General features: G+C 39.6%; 1 long non-coding RNA gene across 1 annotated transcript; it reads right to left on the bottom strand.

The window, feature by feature from the left end:
- Positions 1-10,829: 10,829 nt before the first annotated feature.
- Positions 10,830-16,133, bottom strand: LOC142072343 (uncharacterized). Its single transcript, XR_012668735.1, has 4 exons — positions 16,052-16,133; positions 15,268-15,318; positions 13,295-13,386; positions 10,830-11,025 (listed from the first exon to the last, which is right to left on the bottom strand). It is a non-coding gene; the product is annotated as an uncharacterized LOC142072343 (long non-coding RNA).
- Between the last annotated feature and the right edge of the window lie 5,060 nt (positions 16,134-21,193).

The following is a 21,193-nucleotide window of genomic DNA, read 5'->3' as shown; positions in this document are numbered from 1 at the left end:
CTTATAGTAGTTCCGCCTAGGTTGCATTTCTAGTTTATTTAAGAGAGAGTCATGTGGGACAGTATCAAAAGCTTTACTAAAATCAAGATATACCATGTCTACTGATTCCCCTCATCCACAAGCCTTGTTACTCCGTCAAAGAAAGATATCAGGTTGATTTGACATGAATTGTTCTTGACAAATCCATGCTGACTGTTACATATCACCTTATCTTCTTGATGTTTGCAAATTGATTGCTTAATTATTTGCTCCATTATCTTTCAGGGTAAAGTAGTTAAGCTGACTGGTCTGTAATTCTCTGGGTTGTCCTTATTTCCCTTTTTATAGATAGGCACCATATTTGCCTTTTTCCAATCTTATGGAATCTCTCCTGTCTTCTATGACTTCTCAAAGATAATCACTAATGGCTCAGCTATCTCCTCAGTTAGCAACTTGAGTATTCTAGGATGCATTTCATCAAGCCCTGGTAACTTGAAGACATCTAATTTGTCCAAATAATTTTTAACTTGTTCTTTCCCTTTTTTAGCCTCTTCTGATCCTACCTCATTTTCACTGGCATTCACTATGTTAGACGTCCAATCACTACCAAGCTTCTTGGTGAAAACCAAAACAAAGAAGTCATGAAGCACCTCTGCCATTTCCACATTTTCTGTTATTATCCTCCCAACCTCCCATTGAGTAATACGCCTACCCTGTCCTTGGTCTTCCTCTTGCTTCTAATGTAATAGTAGAATATTTTCTTGTTACCCTCTCTGTCTCTAGCTAGTTTGATCTCGTTTTGTGCTTTGGCCTTTCTAATTTTGTCCCTAAATACTTGTGTTATTTGTTTATATTCATCCTTTGTAATTTGACCTAGTTTCCATGTTTTGTAGGACTTTTTTTTAAAAATTTTTAGATCATTGAAGATCTCCTGGTTAAGGCAGGGTGGTCTCTTGCACTAGTTCCTATCTTTCCTATGCAGTGCGATAATTTCCTCTTGTGCTCTTAATAATGTCTCTTTGGAAAACTGCCAACTGTCTTCTATTGTTTTCCCCCTTAGACTTGCTTCCTATGGGACCTTCCAACTCCTTGAGTTTGCTAAAGTCTGCCTTCTTGAAATCCATTGTCTTTATTTTGCTGTTCTCCCTCCTACCATTGCTTAGAATCAGGAACTCAACATTTCATGATCACTTTCACCCAAGCTGCCTTCCACTTTCAAATTCTCAACCGGTTCCTTCCTGTTTGTCAAAATCAAATCTAGAACAGCCTCTCCCCTGGTAGGTATCTCCATCTTCTGAAATAAAAACTTGTCTCCAATACATTCCAAGAACTTATTGGATTATCTGTGCCTTGCTGTGCTGTTTTCCCAACAGATGCCTGGGTAGTGGAAATCCCCCATCAATACCAAGTCCCGTGCTTTGGATGATTTTGTTAGCTGTTTAAAAAAAGCCTCATCCAATTCTTCTACCTGCTAGGTGGTCTGAAGTAGACCTCTACCATGACCTCACCCTTGTTTTTTTTACCTCTTTTATGCTTACCCAGAGATTTTCAACAAGTTGGTCTCCTATTTCCATCTCAAGAAATGTTTGTTAGGAAACTGTGAAGCACCCTGATCAGGTGACAGGATTTTAGAAGCCACCAAAAATCCAAGGATGTATTTCTGATTTTGTTTTTGTTAAAATCTTATGAAAATATTTGGTTTCATGTGTGGATAATTGTGATTTTAGGAATTTTGCAGGGAGATATTCACCCATTACATCATCATTCATTATGCATTATTTATGCAATGCAATATGTTTACATAACACTGTACAGCAGGAGAGCAGTGATAGAAATGAATGGTTCACAGCCCTGAAGGACTAACAATCTGAGGGCACCAGAAAGAACAATAGAAAACAATGCAATACAAATATAGAGTGACAGATTGCCATTCTATCTGCAAAGCATCTGAGAACAGATGGGTTTTAAGAGGAGAGTGAAATCTTGACTTAATGTTACCAGTATTTTAACTGAGAAGCTGTTCCAGATACATGGAGTAGTGTGGAGGAAGGATAGATAGACAGCACAGAGACATTGTCCAGGGAGAATTAGCCTATATATCAACTTGGGGTCAGCAGAAGCTCAGGAAGGCAAGATACTCAATAACCTTGGCACAGCTGCCTAAGCATGAGTAGTCCCCTGCTTGAAAGGACATGGGAAGCACATTTTACCAGGGCTGTTATTAGAGCTCAGGTGCATCTATAAATGGGACTTCGTTCTGCAATGGTAAGAGAGAAGCAGCCTCAGATAAGTTAAAAGGAAAAGGGGAGGTAAAAAAGGCGCACTGAAGAAAGGAAATAGGATGCATTAAGGAGGCAGAGGAAGAAAGGGGAGGATGGGAATTAATGGAGAGAGAGAGGCCACTCCTACTGCCCTTGTTCACGTGAATAATCTTATTGAAGTGACTTGCACTAGCCACTTTAATCCTGGCATTTCCTAACTTCTGAGTGTCTGGCCTTGCAACCTTAACAGTCCTTTAACAGGTTTGTGTGTGTATGTGTGTATGTTTAATTATACACTGTGCATGATGATGCATCCACAATACTCAGAATTATTTTTTAGCATAATGCATCTGTTTTGGAGAGGACAATTTTCTCTGACATGTTATGATATTTTCTTACATTTTAAACCCACCCACAATGGAAAAGTTCCCTGCTTGACACATATATAGGATGGTTTACTAGTATTCTCTCCAAACAAAATGGTGAAAGTGGCATTATCATTAAATGTACTCTACATATCTGGTTAGAAGACAAGTCTTCTGGTGTTATCTCAGAGCAAACTGGATGCAATGAGATGGGCCCAACCCAGAACTCCACATTTGAACACACTGAAACTCTGGGAAAATTTGGATCCAGCTGTGAATTTTGTATCCTCAACACATCGGTAGTTATAAGTTATGGGTCTAATTCTCCTCTAATTTACACCATATTTACATCTATGTACAGTAAGTCCATTGACTTCAGTGCAGCTATTCTTGATTTATCCCAAGTGAGCATATCCAGGTTCTTTGTATATTATAGAAATGTTATATGTACACAATGTGTCATTAAAATGTCTGGATTTGTCTCCGACTCACTCCTCTATATTGACTATTTTCTTTAACTTTTTTTTCCTGTTTGTGCACCCTCTTAAGCCCCCTTACTGAACACCTGCTTAGGAAAATTGGCTTCTTTTGCCTGCTTAATGTCAGGAACTTTCCCTGGACTATGTTCATTACTACAGAATATGGAAAAAATAATTTACATTTACATTGCCTTATTTATAAAGATTGAGACACTTTTATAGCTAATATTTTGAAGCTTGTAATTTGCATTTATTATGCAAAACCTTGCTTTTTCTGAATTATTTCCACTAGCTTTAATGAAGAAGCAGTTAAGGTATAAATTCTGCAGAAAAACAGACACAAAGCATTTTCTCTTGTGCAGAGCGTAGGACCAAATCTCCTAGTTTCGAGTCCTGGCTGTGATACCAACTCAGTCTTTAAGGCTAAAGGGGATCATTACAATCATCTAGTCTGACCTCCTGTTCCTTGAAGGCCACAGAACCTCGCCCGCCCACTCCTGTAATAGATAGATAATCTCTGGCTGAGTTGGAGGGTAACCTGCGGCCTGTCAGGGTAATCTGCTGGCGGATCGCGAGACAGTGTTTACATTGAAAAATCTGCAGGCACGGCCGCCTGCAGCTTCCAGTGACTGCAGTTTGCCGTTCCTGGGCTAATGCTTCCCCCAGCTCCCATTGTTGGGAACGGTGAACCGCAGTCACTGGGAGCCGCGGGCAGCCATGCCTGTGGATGGTCAGTGTAAAGACTGTCTTGCGGTCTGCCAGCAGATTACCCAGACGGGCTGCAGGTTGCCCACCACTGATTTAAAGACCTCAAGTTACACTAGTTTAAACCTGCAAGTGACCAGTGCCCCATGTTGCAGAGGAAGGCAACCCCCCCCCCCCCCAGAGTCTCTGTCAATGTGACCCAGGGGAAAATTCCTTCCTGACCTCAAATATGGTGGTAAATTGGACCCTGAGCATGTGGGCAAGACCCACCAGCCAGACACATGGGAAAGAATTATCTATAGTAACTCAGAGCCCTCCCCATCCAGTGTCCCATCACCGGCTATTAGGAATATTTGATACTAGCAGTCACAGATCTTTGACTTGCTTCAGTTCTCCCCAAATGGATATAACATTCACCATAGACAGGTATCATGAGAATGTGTTAATTAGCATTTAAATGCTTTTAGATCCTTAGATGGAAAGTGCTATAAAATGTGAAGTATTATTTTCACATATTAAGAAAGACACCCATATTTATTTGTGGCACAAACTGGTTATGTGGGAATTATGTACATGAACATGGAATAGATCACAGCACCCTTGTAAAAGCGTCACAGAAATACAGGGATCGTTAAGCCTGATTAGAGCAGTCTTTGCTAGTGTGGTAAGTCTTGGCAATGTCCCTTGACTGTGTCATGGCTTGTTCCCCTGAGAATCTTTTCCAGCCTCAGTAATTGACCACCACAGCTCCAGGTGTTCTTAATAACCACTGAGCTTTATTATATCTCTTCAGCAGGCCACAACCTGAAGTGTTATTTATAGTTAGTAGCCAGCTTCCCCACTTGCTTATGGGAAAGGATACTGTATTAGCAGCAGCCAGCCCTACATACTCCTGCCTTTCTTCAGGTTCTCTACTCTCTTCCCCAGCACTTCCTTCCTGTCTGTTGAGGTTACTTCCACTACCAGTGGATCTCTAGTCAGTTAACTGGCATCCTTTGCCAGCTGCATGTGTTTCTGTCAGGTCCCAATTAATGTATACTGGTAGGGATTTGAGCAACTGACTCAGCACACCCTGTTGCAGGCTGTTAGCATTTCAGAAATGGTGATGTACCTTACAAATGAGGCACAGCAGCAGATGTATTTTCCTTGAAGAAGCAGGTGTATGATGAGACAGCAACCGAGTGATGAATATATCTCCAGTCATTGTCCTCTTGAAAATGTTCCTGTTATCAAGCACACGTCTGATGCTGTAGGCCTCACTCTCATGTGTAATACTCAGTCATGTAAGTACATAGAAGTCAGGGAGGACTGGACCCTTTAAGTTATATGGTATTGTGAAGATTTATCATAGAATATCAGGGTTGGAAGGGACCTCAGGAGGTCATCTAGTCCAACCCCCTGCTCAAAAGCAGGACCCATCCCCAATTAAATCATCCCAGCCAGGGCTTTGTCAAGCCTGACCTTAAAAACTTCTAAGGAAGGAGATTCCACCACCTCCCTAGGCAACGCATTCCAGTGTTTCACCACCCTCCTAGTGAAATATTTCACATAGCCCCTCCTATAAGTCCTCTTCCGAATAGTTTAAAATATTAGTGTTAAGTAGTGTAAGCCTAACATGTAGGTTCTGTTTTAAAAAATAGTAAATAAAGTATTTTCTTTTCATATTAGGTTGTTTTTTTAAAAAGTTTTCATGAATGTTTTAAATAATAAAATACAATAATTTTGTACATTTATTGCAATTATAATCATTGATCTGCAAGTGCGTTGAAAATAATACATGATTATCAAAATACCCTGCTAGGAAGTGATGAGATATATAGGAGTTACTTTTCCTGCCATTGAAAAACAGCCATTTCCTGGGTGTAATGGAGAAGGTACTTAACAGAGCACAACACTAATTGGTAAGGAGAATTCTGTATCCACGTGAAATGGCAACAGAAATTTAGCAAAGGCAAATATAATCACCTATGCTAACTTTAGGCTGGAAGTAGATTAAGCTAATTCAGAATAAGGCACTCATATTCTGGAATTAGAGCATCCATTCAGAGAGTATTGACTCTCAGGAACAGTTCTTCTGCTTTAAGTTCACACCCTACATCAATTTGAATTATCTTCTAAGTGTAGACAAGCCACAAGATGAGGGGAACTTGAATAATTTAATGTAGCAACCACTATGCTAAAGGTAAGATTTATGCTACTCCTGTTAGATACAAGCCTAACCTTTGCCTTGAGTTATTAAAAGGATATGTCTGAGTGCTTTATAAGCTGTAAATGTCAGCTACTTAGTGAGCTGAAAGTGTCTTTCAGCACTCAGGTTGGAACAGTAGCAAACAAGGGCACCTGTGAATAAATTGTGCATTTCATTGATGTGCCAGTGGTTTTCTGTTTAAATAATGTATGACTTTGCAGCCTTTTAACTCCAAACTAGCACTAAGGGAGACTTCTGATAGAAAGACTGTGTGTGCAATAATGATCTTAGCAATGTGTATCACTAGTTTTATTTTGCTTGACATATTTTACCTCTGTGCAAATGGCTTATAAGATATAGTCTCAGCTCAAGAGATGTGGTTCTTTTTCCTCCAGCAAGTAGGTATTTCAGTTCACTCTAAGCTCTGCTGTATATTAAAACTAACTTATTACATCAGATCCAAATATTTCCAGCTGGTTTAATCAGTTATATGGGAATTTTTGCTAACACTTTTTTAATTTAAGATCAGTTTTTCTTGGTTACATCCATCTTCCCATCCCTCCTTTCATTTTTTTCCTATGACTTTTAGTATTTGTGAAGGTTTAAGAAGGATAGAAATGGATAAAGCCAGCTGGAATGCTAGCAAGAAATGCAGAAGCTGCTCCACCAATCATCACCACCCTTTTGTCAGTGTTTGACAGGGAAAGTGGGAAGTTGATTACACAGACGTGAATATTTTGTGGCACGAAAGGACTTAAAATAATTCAGATATTCAGGGCCTGATTCTCCACTGCCATTGACTTTGTATAAACAGTTGAACCCGGTTACAAAATGGCTGTAAAATGCTGCTAAACCAGAATAGAAGCATTTTACACTTAGTTTGCATTGGCTTCAATGATGACACATTGATGTAAGGCAGTAGAAACCAGGCTAACAGCCTTCTTGTCTGGAAAGGTTCACCATGTTGCATCCCATATATCTTGATCATGATTTTGTGACACAACATGATATGCTTTGGCCTTCACTTTTTTTTTTGTTTGTTTTTCAAGTAAATAGTCCAGAAAACACTGGCTGAAGTCCGGCAAGCTTTACTGAGTTACATTTAATGAGGATTAGGTCCAATAAGTCTGACTCTGCTCTTGAAAGCATTTAAGATAGATAGAAGTGAATGTAATGAAATATCACAGATATTTTTGAATGTACAGAAGTAGTTTGGGCATAATGGTAAATAGAAATACCAGAAATGTCAGATCTGATTTTTACATTTACAAACTCAAGGTTACGGGTAGGTCATGGGAGGTTCAGCTGAAAATCCTAACTTTTTGCTGTTCACCCATTATTAGTTGCAACACATTGAATATGACTGGGAGGTTTACCTCTGTTCTAACTCTGGAATCGTCTCAAAAAAGTTAGTCTGTGATAAATAGGGAGTGGCAAGTATTGAGCAGATACCAACAAACTCATTTCACTTAGATTCTTAAACCAGAATCTGCGATTGATTCTAACAATCCCTGAGAAATATTCATGTTTTGTTATTCGTGCTGCTGACTTCTACAGACATAGTTATATTGCTAAAGCTATAGCTAGGGCAGGGATTATATATTAGTATGCTGTTACTAACCCAGTTCGCACTGAGGAAACTCCCTTTGAGATCAATTGTCGTTTAACTGGGTAAAAACTGAGGTTGGCTTCTGGTTCATAATAAAGAATGCATTCCCTACCACAATGGGGCTTCAGTATTCAGGGCCTACATCTCTCTCTTAACTAAAAGTATTTGAATGACACAGGGCAGATCTTCATATTCTGTGCAGGTCACTAGAACAAGCCAAAATGTTGAGGTCAAAACTTATTTTTCAGTGATAAATGAAGATCTGGCTACACCAAAAGGTTTTCTGAATTCATGTTGGTTTTGCCAAATTGTGTTAGAAAAAAGTTGAAGCATTTATTTTTAATAATGAAAAAGGTCATTTCATTTTTTTAATTCAAAATTACTTTTCATTTAGAAATTTCCTTTAGTTTTATTTAAAAAAAAAAGTTTAACACACACTGGAAATTGAAATCAAATAGTTTGGTTTTGGTCAGACTCAATGTTTTGTTCAATCCAAAAAAAAAATTCCAACTTTTCAATTTGCCAAAAATTTTGGAAAAAAAAAAGTTTTTGGGTAGACTCAAAATGAATTTTTTATTTTTTTAGAATTGGCACCAAACTGAAAAATCAATTATTTGCAGTTCTACAAGTCATCTTTTACTACCAGTTTCCCTGCAGCCTAGTCATAAAGTAATGTTCTGTGCTAGCTCCCAGTACATTATTGCTCTTCAGGTACTAGATAACCAGAAAGTTAGATGCCCTGCAATCCAACATTTTCACCTAGATCTTCACTTCATATTTAGAGGTCATGCAATACTCCCTTCCACTAGATGGAATTTCCAAAACTAGTATGCTTGGAATGACACTAAATCATGACTGACCGAGATGAGTGCTGGATAATATAACTTCAATCCATTTCTGGACCTCTTCAAAGAAAGCTAATGAGTGGACTGGCTACTTTCAAAATTATATCACACACAGTGTTTTCTTTCTTGATCACTTCTTGGATCTCCTGTATCTGAGATGTGTTTTCATCAATTTGGCAGGGGAATTCTACCTTTGATTCATCTTGGTTTTGTGCTTCAAGTACGGACAGAGTACCATACACTGAAAACACATTTTAACTTGATGGCCCATGCATTACAAAGGATACATGTTTTTCCTTTTGGGCCCAGGGAATGAATAGCCTTATGTTTATGAGAACAGTCATTTCCTCAGCCGATGGAAGTTTCAGAACTGGTGGACTCCAAAGAGTCAGTTTGGCTGAAACCATTCCTCCTTGTTCAGAATAATGGCGGGTGACTACACCACACGGCTTTGCAGTCAGAAGGAGGTATAAAGCAGACACCATGGACATTCCATATGGAATCTTTTTAGACAGGAAAAAAACATGAAATTGGGCCTGAAATTCTTATTAATAATAATTGTGCAGTAGGCTGAACACCTGAAAAGGGGAGCAAGAGAGTAAAACTCCCCTACAAGGGACCATCTAAACCTTGGGTCTGGGCACACAGGGACAAAGCACAACAAGTCTCCTTCCTACTCCTCACCCTAATTATGTGGGAGCGCTCAGAGAATGAACAAAGCTTGGTTCTACCTCCTCAATGTGCCTGTCAGTGGAGCTAAGCAGGCATGCTGGGGTTGTAATGTACTGTTGGCACAGGCAGCTTGTACCAACAGTAAATCACCACCCCTGGGAGCAAGGGGGAGACAGAGAGGAAATATGTTGTCCCTTTCTAGGGACACCATCTAGCCTAATGGTAGATGCACATTTCTAATAATCGGGAGCAGTCAGCACTGCCCCTACCTCAGCATGCCTATCATACACACATAAACACGCTTTAAACAACGTACAGAAAATGAACTTTGACTCAGTGCACTTAGACAGAAAGCTGCTTTAATACCCCCTATTTTGCTCTCTGTTGAACAAGTCTCAAATACCAATAGTGTATTATCTAATTCTTAGACCATATGCTTTTATAATATAACCCAGACATTTTTTTTCTTAACTCAGTCAGACTGAACTGCAGTACCTGAGCACATTCCCTTGGACAGCTTCTCAAAAGACACCACATCTAGCTTTCAGGATCTCACTAAGATCCTGAAAGCTTACAATAACCTGAAAAATACATGCGTTTCCCTTTTGGTCTTCATGATTCATGAATGGTATCTGTAGCTCTAAGACACATGACAAATCTGTTGCAGCTCAGAGTGTACAATTTCATGCCCATCTAAACAAAAACAGCCAAAAAACCCCACATTTGCAGAATATTAAATATCACAAAGTTAAATGAACATACTATTTTTGACAGGTTTCAGAGTAGCAGCCATGTTAGTCTGTATTCGCAAAAAGAAAAGGAGGACTTGTGGCACCTTAGAGACTAACAAATTTATTTGAGCATAAGCTTTCGTGAGCTACAGCTCACTTCATTGGATGAGCTCACAAAAGCTTATGCTCAAATAAATTTGTTAGTCTCAAAGGTGCCACAAGTATTCCATACTATTTTTGAACATGGCAGACCCATCCCCTTTACTCAGAATTATGAAATACCAGACAGTTTGTTTGGTTGGTCACAACTGGACCAATTCTGCTTACATAAGGTCTGTTGCGATCCTACTGAAGTCAGTGAAAGTTTTACCATTGATTTCAATGAGAGTGGAATTTGTCCCTCAAGGACAGATTTTTAAAGGCATTTAGGTGCCTAAAGATGCAGGTAGGAGCTTAGTGAGATTTTCAAAAGTGGCTAGCCACCTAACATTTAGTACCTAACTGCTAGCAACCTAGGCATGTTTGAAAATCCCACTTGGTGCCTATCTGGATCCTTTGGAACCTAAATACTTCTGAAAGTCCTGCCCTCAATCCATCTGACATCATTTTCAGAAGTTCTGAGCAGCCACAACATCACTCAAAGTCAATGGAACTGCAAATTCTCAACATCCCTGATTATCAGGAAGTCCTTATTCAGGCAAAACTTCTGTTGACTCCATTGCCTGGAGTATTGAATGACACAGGATTGACTAATGGCTTTAGGATCTGATCTTCTATTTGTATGTCATCCAGTAACACTCTGAAGGAACAGTAATCCACACTGTGTAAAGTCAAGCACAGGAGTTTATTACGCACAGCGCTGGCAGAGTGTCACTTTGCTTATTAGTCTCAGAGACACTGCAGAACAATTAATTACAATAGATTCTATAGGGTGCTCATTGCGTGGAGAGAAGCGAGGGGGATGGGTTTCCCAAGCCTCTGGATAGGTTCTAGCAGCAAGACAAGATAAACACAATAGCCAATGGTCTAAAAGATTACATGATGGCTCTGCCCAAGGCTCAGATTAACATATTGCTGACACACAGGTAATCACCCCCAAACTATGCCTATTAAAGTGTATAGGTTAAATCCTAATTTTGGGGTCCAAGGGAATGAGGTAGCAGCTTTCCCGGTTGACCAACAGATACATTCCTGGAGATTTAAAGCAAAAATACAGTAATTAGTACTTAATAACAATTGTTTATACGTTTACCCTTGCTTTTCTGTGGGCTAGGATTGGCATACATCTGTGAGGGGAGGATGTCATAACTCATGTCAATCATATTAGCCCTTTCCCCAAACTCTCTCTGGGATCTGAGGGGTACTGTATCATAATCTCCTCCCTGCATTAGGGAGTAACCGTGAGGCCTTTCTCAGCACTTCATGTGTCTATAGCTCGCAATAAGGACACCCAATTACATTTGGAGTTATGCTGACTCCGCTCACTACTTGAAACACACAAGGTTATCTGCTTACCCCAGCTTTCTCTTGGCTATGCATTGTTCTTTGTTAGCTAGTCCTCATTGGGGCCTATATGAAAAGTTCTTAGCAGAAACTGTAGTTAAGATTTTACATCCACAGCAAATGGATTTTGGCCCTTCACACTCAATGTGGTAAATTAATGGTTCCCAATGCACTGATATATACATACACTTCAGATTTTTTAAAAAGCTGGTACTGTGAACTCCCCGTCAGATGGTGACATCTCTCAGCTAATTTCTAACGGTAGCTGGATTTACATACATACCACAAAGACAAAAAGGTCTGTACCCATTACCATCACCCAGTGGCTACCTCCAAAGCTTATCAATCTGAAGGACATCTCAGAAAAGTAGTTTAGATGCTGCACACTCCTTAAGCAATTGCAAATTCAGTAAGCAGTTAATAGGAAAATACTCTAAAAGAAGTTGAAGTAAAACAATTGGGATGGTCCATGTTTTTAAGTCAACGTTTAAATATCTTGCTAAGGAAAGAAGAATTTTTTTAAAAATTGTTTTATATTATTTTATTTAATAGATTGCTGAGTCATGGGATCCTTAAATCTGCATATTGTAAAGTTAATCTGCCCTGTATTGAGGAGGCCACAGGAAAAAGACTCACAATCCCCATATGTATTTGTATGTCCTCTCGCTTGCTCATGCTCTCTGACACACATTTACATTTCAGGAGAAACACTGCTTTCTGAATTTTCCTCTTTATTTTAAATGAGACCCTCTCTGTATCACTGTATTAATTACAAATTTACTGCATAGCACAAAAGCCAGGCAACCACTACATTGGTTGCTGTTTTATAGATGGACTATCTACCACATCTCTACTTGGAACAGAACTGTGAGCAGGCTGGGAAACTGGCTTAACCAACAAGTAGAGAGACTCCAGTCAGGAATTTAACTTAGACTCCCTAACCCATACAGACTGCAGTTTTAATAAGTGAGTTGAAATGGGAGGCTGCCATTGATTGAAGAAAGCTAGAGGTGTGATGACATAGCTTTAGCTAGAATTCACTGGTGATAAATCTTACCTCGCAGGCGCCTTATCCTGAAGTTAATAGGTATTTTATCAGTGCAAAAAACTTCAAGGTCAGACTCCCTTCCCCCTCTGATAAATTTTACTACATGCATTTGGCTTTCCATAACTAGTGTTTCACAGACTCAATATTAGAATAATTGGCCAGGCTAGTCTAACAATATGATTTAAAAATACATGTCATAAGACAGCTAGTATAAGTTGTCTTTATATTCATTCCTTTATTTTAATGAAGCACATGGAGGATTGAATTGTACCTTGCTCTAAAATGGGACAGAGAGGGCACAAAACTTCTCCAGACTGAATCTCAGTCAGGAATGATCCCTTTGAGGCTTTTCACTGGGACAATACATATCTGTTTACACATGGGTATATCAGGTAACCAAGGGTAAATGCATCCTTGTCCAGAGGGCCAGGACAAGCCCTGTGCACTAGTTATGTTCCATTTAAACTCCCAAATTGGGCTGGTCATCTGCACAGTGGTGGAACACTTTCACTTGTGCCATTGACAGCTATTGATTTTACAAGTTTACTGAAATGTTTAAAAAGGCCCATGCTGCTAATAAGGAGCAGTTTATAGAGAATATTAACACATCAATGTTTCATCAGGTTTTTAATTTTAATGTGCAGCTTGAGGGGGGGATATAGAATTAAATGAGAACATGGCAGTTATTACGACTTACCCATATATTTTCCTTACCGTTATAGGAGGTACGGATTTACTGGGAGGGCTGTGTCTGTGTTCTAATGAGCCCTTTGGTTGTATGCTGCTCTATCTTGTTAATTTAAATGAATCAATTATTGCAAAGAATGTAGTTGGTGATTGCAGGTATGGTGCTATATAGATCACCTACCTAGATTCTTCATCTCATCACAGTAGTATTTATTGACTTACTAATAGTTATGTTTTGCAAATGCAGCCCTGGCAAAGAGAACTGAGGCATCTCCAGGTGAATTGAATCATTAGTGTCCATTGTGTGGCCCCACCTGTAATAATAAACGTACAGCATTGTTTAGGACTATATTAATAAGTGTTCAGATCCTAGCCCTCCAACAAGCTGAGCACCTCTAGCTATTTAGCCATTCATGCTGTGCTTATCATGATGTGGGAGCATTATTCTTCAGTGGGCACTGAGGGTGCATGGGACCTTTGAGGATTAGGCTCTTATATAGTCCTGTTAATTTAAAAGTTACAGACCTAGTCTCAGATACTTTCTCTGCCACAAAGATATTGTGAAAGGGCAGAGAAGTAAGAAAGTACAAATGAGGTACAGAAGCAATAGAAGAGAAACTTAAGATTTTTTTTCCTTAGGAAAGGAGGTAATTCAAGGGTTATGGAATGGGCAACTGAAATTGAAAGAAAATGATAGAAGGCAAACTATCCTTTATCTATGTGTTGTCTGTAAGGTGTCAAGTATCTTGTCCTCTTACTTGTCTATAAAATCCATGGTGCACTTTATTTCTGGTTCTATATAAATTGTAAATAATTTTCATAAATGTACAGTGTCCAGAAGCATGTGTGATATGTACAGAACACTGGGTGCCTCCCTTAAAACTATGGGACATTGTGACTATTTTGATCAAGAGTTAGTTGATTTGTATTTGTGCATGTGTCTGTGTAGTTCAAATATGCACAACAACCTCAAAATTCACAAAGACAGTGGACTCAGCCACCACAAGAAACAAACAAACAAAGTGTAAAACTATGAAGTGTCAAGAAAAATGGAAAAAAAAACCCAAAACCCCTCCTGGAGTGTGTTTCTGCAACTGTAAATTTTCACTGCATGACAGTAAGCACCTAGGGTCTGATCCATAGCCTATTATAGTCAATGGGGATCAATGAGTTTTGCATCAGAGCCCAATTTTGCAAGATTCTGAGGTGTTGAGCACTTTCAGCAAACTCATGGGTTTCAGTGGAGGTTGCTGGTGCTCATGACCTTGTGGGATTCATTAGTGGTGGATGGGTCTAGTTGTTTTCGCAGTTTAGTTCAGATGACCATACTGAAGCTTGAATGCTTTTTGGAACCTCTGTAGTTTAATAATATGGTTGAGCATCTACAACAATGAAAAAGGCCTATTCTCCTCTCACACTGGTATACATCAGGAATAACTCCACTGATATCAAGAAAAATTACCCTGTTGTCAGAGGATAATCAGACCCACAGTTTGTAACCTGACACCTCGTGTACAAATTCTCTTATGTAACCAGAAGGGAAATTCCACATGACCAAATGTCATCCTGTCTCTCAAAAGCACCCAATCACTGCACATAACAGTTTCCCTAAAGCATTGAATGACTCTTCACATCTGTGACTTAGACAAAAGCAACTCATATTTTTTTTAAAAAAACTGTGTTTTAACCTAATATTAAAGCATTGCAACAAATTCTTCCCATCTCTATCACTTCAGGAATTGACTGAATGGGCCAGGCCTCTTTTGCATTTTAATTATGGATAAACACTATGTTACTGTTGAGTATAATATTCCTTTCCCCTTTCCAGAACTTCAGCTTACCACTCTGTTGTGACTCAGATCACAGATTAGTCTTTTTTTAGTTATATCTTTCTATATTAAACAGCGTTAAAACTCAGAGAGAAGAATGACAAAGACTGTAAAGATAAATGTTTAACTCTCTCTCTCTTATGGCATAACATAACATACATAACGGTTTACTTATAACTCTTGAATGTAGTTGAGACAATTATGATGAATGTTCTAACAACCCTAATTTACAGTCCACAGTTCCAAGGGTCCCCCCACCTGCAAGTTTTAGTATTTATTACCACAAGTTAAAATGCAAAATAAAATGCATATATGTAACAATATAATGCAAAATATCATGATGTGTGCATCTCGGCAAGGGTTTACCTCAGTCTCTGTAGAACGGTGTCCAAATGTTCTGTAGTGCATGCCAAATCCCTGAAATTAGGAAACAGTTGATAATCCGACTGTCTCCTTCAAAACTCCTTTTGAGTTTTTGCAAGGACAGTCTGCAATTTGTACAGCCTGCTGTAAATTCACCATTTTCTTCTCTAGTGGAGTGAGGGAGCATAATCCCGCAAAATCCATGAAACATAACCCTTATACCAAACCCTTCTTCTCTTTTCATTGAGTCCTCCAGTCTGACTCCCATATCTATTATAAACTCCTTCCTCTCCCCTAGAGTTCCCATTGGTTCCACTCTTAGAGAATGACTGGTTGTGTTCTATCAAGCTTCTTTCCCATAATGGAGGTCACCAAAGTAACTTCAAAGAGCTAATGAGCATGCCTACTGCCTAACACCACAATTTCTGGATGATTCTAGTCTATCTAGCAGACTCACCCTATCCATCTCCACAGGCACACAAAGCCCCCAAACTGTAAAACATGAAACTATGTAGTCATCTGTCTGTTTTCACCTTTGTTTTATATTACTATAAGCCCTGTGTCCTGAAGCCTTAGAAAATGAAGAGCTCTCTGTGGTCACTTGTTGGTGAAATAGTAGAAGAGCAGCCCAAAGCTGCTTAAGGCCTACAAATGGGCTGAGGCTCCTTTGGAGAAGAAGTTTTCTGCTGGCATATGTTAGAGAGCAAAGGAAATTGACTGAATGGGCCAGACCGTGTGGGGCATTTGGGTTAAATTTTTAATTCAGGGGCAATAAAATGCTACTGACCTTGTTGGAAAATGCAAGTACAAGGCATCAAATATGCCTGGGGTCTGACCCTGACCATGACTTCTGTCAGGCACAGTTGGGCAACGGAGCTTGGACACAGCTGAGAAGAGGAAAAGAATGTGGTGAAAAAGGCTCCTACCTCTCCGATCTTTGAGTGGTGAACACTCTGTCAGGTGCCCTAGATATTACTGAGTTCTCTCTAAAAGCTAAGCTGAGCTGAGCTGAGACTGCTTCAGACTAATGGAAAGAGGACTGCTGACTTTGAGGCAATGGACAGCACAGAGCAGTGCAGCTTTGAGGCAGCAGATAACACAGAGTGGCGGCAGCAGCAGCTTCAAGGTGATGGACAGTACAAAGTGATGGTGGCTGGAGCAGCGTTGAGGCAGCTTGTGCTGAAGCAAAAGAGAGAGAAGGAGCCTATCTACGGGACTCAGCTGCAGGCTTCCCTACCTAACAATTAAGGCTGACTCACCCCAGCTGAAGCAGGTGGTAGAGCATTCCAGGGAGCCTGGCCTGCCAGCATCCTTAGACTTCTCCAGTCCAGGACAGATAGGAGTGAGTGAGAAGCTGGAGGGGAGAGAGGTGGCTGGAACGCAACAGCCACTCATCATTGCCAGGAGAACTGAGGTTGGGACTATGTTTCAGGTACTCTGAGCATGTGGAAGTCTTACCTAATAGAATTTGTTAATTTATTAATTGCTGGGTTTCCCAAATTAATTCTGTTCCCTCCACCTCTTTTTATCACCCTCTAAGAGGACTCAGTGCTTGCTCATGGGGAAGTATTGCCCAGCAAGGGCAACCAAAGTAGTGTATATGGTTTCTCAAGTTTCTGGGTATGGGCTTGAGCTCGTGATAGTTAAGCCTTTAAGAAAACACCTAGAAAATTATACTTGACCCTTTTTTGCTGTCAGTAACACCTGGCAGAAGGGTTAGACTACCAAAAAAACCCAACTGCAATGAAAGCATGTGGATTATATATACACAAGTGCAAATGGGAGGACCTGCAACTGTCCATCTCCACAGAGTACAAGCAGAGGAAGTGTGTATAGATATGTGCAAGTTCTGGTGGGTGGCAGGCATTTTTTATTCAGGTTTATCACTGACACACAAAAAATTATTTCAGAGTATATTGGCTAGACAATATAAGATTCTATTATTTTTATACTCCTTGAATTTACAATAAAAATATCAAATGGCTCAACTGCATAAAGCTTGGAGAAAAAGGATGATTTAGAACATAGAACAGATTTAATAAACTATCACATTTCACTGCAGCTGAGTCTACAACAAACGGTGCAGTCTGGGATATTTTTGAGGGGCTGTCATGGGACAGCACATGGAATGGGTATAGTGCTTGTCATGGGGATGTTACTGGAAATTTCAGTCTGAATTGCTGACTCATACTAACATAATCATGATGCTTATGATGATGTGTTTTTTTGTGCTGACAGTAACAACACAGGGAGTCTTGATACTGTCAAGCCTGTTTAAAGGAATCAACTCAATGGTTCAATCCTGTCTGTAAAGTAGAATGAATCATCTTAGTTAATATGACTCCTTAAGGACATTTCTAACACATAATTTTTTAGTGAATACAAATCATAAATGGGCTGCCTGAGGGGGAATGCTTGAGGGGCTTCACTTTTGCTTTTAGGGTTACAGAATAGCTGTGGATCCATTCCACAGCTGCTACTCTGCAGCTTCAGGGCTGCAGTAGCCATGGCAACTGTTGTGAAATTCTGCCCACTAAAGCCTTGAAGTCAGTGTCCAGTGTCGACTGGAGGGGAGCCCTGATGAGAGGAGGTGTGAGAGTTTAGCTAATGGATGAATAACCTCCCCTCCACACTGCCATGTGAACCACAGAGAGGAACCAGCCAGTTCCAAAGAGTCCAGCTGGTAGGAGCAGAGGCAGCCAAAGTAGGTACCTTTGATCCTTTGGCTGTTAAGTAGGGTGAGAAGATGTCCTGGTTTTATAGGGACAGTCCCGATATTTGGGGCTTTGTCTTATATAGGTGCCTATTATCCCTCACCCATGCCCTGATTTTTCACACATCTGGTCACACTACCATTTAGAGAATTTTCTAGGGGCTTGACTGGACTTCCTTGCCCCTGTGCTGATTGGCTGTTTGCTCCAACCCTTCCTACCCCCAGTCTCTTCATCTCAACTTCACTGTACATGTGCCCCTCTTACCCTACCCTGTCCCCCTCACCTCCTTTCCTTTCCTAGATTATCTCCCTAACTAACTCCCCCCCCCCCTCAATTCACTCTATTCCCCCCATCCCAACTGGAACTACTAAGCCAGTTGCTGCAATTCCATTGTTCACTATGTAATAGTCCTTCTCGCACCTCTGTCTGTCTGGTCTATTTAGATTACACATTCTTTGGGGTAGGGGCCACCTAATGCTCTGCGTTAGTACAGTGCCTAACACTATGGGGCCTCACATGTGGTGGTCCATAGGCACTATCATAATAAAGATGGTGTGTTACCTGCATTTCTTTCCAGTCACCATCTCCTATAGCCTGTCCTAACTCCAACACCCTCGCCTTTAACACATTTGAATCACAGCTCCCTAGAACCTAAGGTTTCAACATCCTCTTCAATGGCTATGCTTAATTTGTGCCAGGGCTGAGACTCAGCACCTCTAGGCTTGGCATTTCATAGTTCCAGCACCTCTGGGCTTGCTGCATCAGTTGTGAAAGTAAAAAAAAATTACTTCAGCCCTGACACCCCTTTCATTACAAATTAAGCACTGTTCAGTGGCCTATTGTCCATGAACAAGTGGACTCAGAGCAAAGCTCAAAGGAATTAAAGAGTTATTAAAGTTAACAAATGATATATTCCTTTGTCAGAAATTCATTTAACCGGTGCAGATAACAGAGGAGAAGAAACACTATGGAATTTTGAAGAATGAGTCAGTTAAGTAGTTGATGCATTTGTCAAATATGCTTATAAGTGGCCAGAACTCCACTAAAAGGGAAAACTTGGCATTGACATTATTAACGGTGGTTTGTGAATACCTCTGCACTAATCACATCACTATTCCAAAGATGTCATTAACTTTGAGCCTATTGCAGTGATGCACGATCACATACATGGACATAGACATACAGTGTGGGGAAAATAAATCAGTACTTACAAGTCAGATTGTGGTCCAAGAGAAAAGCCATCAGCATGGAAAAAAGAAGCCCTGGCTTCTTTTCTTGGTTCAGGTTCTGTCACTGACTCATTGCAAGTCCATGGACAAGTCATTTCACTTCTGTGCCTCAGCTTCCTCAGATGCAAAATGGGAATACAAATACTTCATTTGTAAAGTACTTTGCTGTTGTACAAAGCTTTTCAGCTGTAGATCTCAAAGTATGATTACTATTTATCATCTAAGCTAAAGGGGAATCTCCATTAGCTAGTAGTAGCATTACAGCTTATGGGTCAGATTCTCAGTTTTTGTAAATCTATATTGACTTCAACACTACTTCATTCTCCTTTAATGGCCAAATGATATATGATGAAACAACAACAATCTAGTACACTGACGAGTTGATCTGGTTACATCCCATACAAAGAAGTCATTCACATAAACAGAAGCCAACACGTTACACTATGGTCTGAGTTTTAAAAAATGATGGCTAGATTTCAAAATGTTGGAAAATTGAGTGTTGCAAATTCTTGCTTTTTTTGGTTCTGATGATATTTGGTGTTTTTCTTTAAGCCCCATGTTATTATGCGAGTCATGTTATTATGTGAGAACCTCAGTACTAATTAAAAAAAAATATTATTGCCAACCCCAAGTATTCAAAAATAATATCAGGCCCCATAAAACCTTGAAACTAGCTTAATAATGAGATTTAAAAAATATTGAAAAAAATAAAATTATGAAATTATGAAAGTAAAAGGCAAAACAATATTTGGTTCTTTTAATTTGCACTCTGTTTTTTGAACATTTAAGATCCCATTTTCAAAACTGAATCCATGAGGGCTATCCACTCCCCCCCACCCCCCATGAAAGTTGAGATTTCACACAATTATGTTACTCCAAAAGTTGGGGTTTTAAGAAAAGCACCAAATATTGCTAAACAGTAAACAGTGTGGTGGCAAAATTTGCAGATGGTACAAAACTATTCAAGATAGTTAAGTCCCAGACAGACTGTGAACAGCTACAAAAGGATCTCTCAAAATTGGGTGATGTGAAAGTAGAATGAATTATATTGAAATTATAATTCATTAAAGAAATGCTACTTGAAGGGTTTGTTGAAATATAGTTGCCAGGAAGAGAAACATTAAGGAGTGTGAGACAATGGGTCCTCAAACTAATTAACTTAGAGCTCCTACTGAGCTAGGAGATTGGTAAACGTTAGTATGCAAATAAGATATGTATGTATATTTGTCAGTTTCTGCTTCCTTTTGTCTCTTATGTTAAATTGGCTTTGGCTTGTCTGTATAAATAAGTTAGCTTGAGCTTTTGCAGGGACTCACATATCTGGGTGCACTGGCAAAGCACTTTGCTAATAAACGGAGTGGTCTGACAAATTATGTGAGTCCTGAATCTGACTTTGACAGTGATTGGGCATCAAAATGGCAGATGAAATTCAGTGTTGATAAATGCAAAGTAATGCACATTGCAAAACATAATCCCAACTATACATATGAAATGATGGGGTCTAAATTAGCTGTTACCACTCAAGAAAGAGATCTTAGAGTCATTGTGGATAGTTCTCTCAAAACATCCACTCAATATGCAGTGGCAGTCAAAAATGCAAACAGAATATTGGGAATCATTAAGAAAGGGATCGATAAGATAGAAAATACATATTGCCTCTATATAAATCCATGGTATGCCACATCTTAAATACTGTGTGCAGATGTGGTCGCCCCGTCTGAAAAAAGATATATTGGAATTGGAAAAGGTTCAGAAAAGGGCAACAAAAATGATTAGGGGTACGGAACGGCTGCCATATGTGGAGAGATTAATAAGACTGGGACTTTTCAGCTTGGAAAGGAGACAGCTAAGGTTGAATATGATAGAGGTCTATAAAATCATGACCGGTTTGGAGAAAGTAAATAAGGAAGTATTAGTTACTCCTTCTCATAAACCAAGAACTAGGGGGTCACCAAATGAAATTAATAGACAGCAGGTTTAAAACAA

The sequence above is a fragment of the Caretta caretta genome, chromosome 6 (genome assembly GCF_965140235.1).
Source record: "Caretta caretta isolate rCarCar2 chromosome 6, rCarCar1.hap1, whole genome shotgun sequence".
Lineage (NCBI taxonomy): Eukaryota > Metazoa > Chordata > Testudines > Cheloniidae > Caretta > Caretta caretta.
Note: the sequence above shows the minus strand (reverse complement) of the source record. Positions and strands in the feature narration are given on the sequence as shown.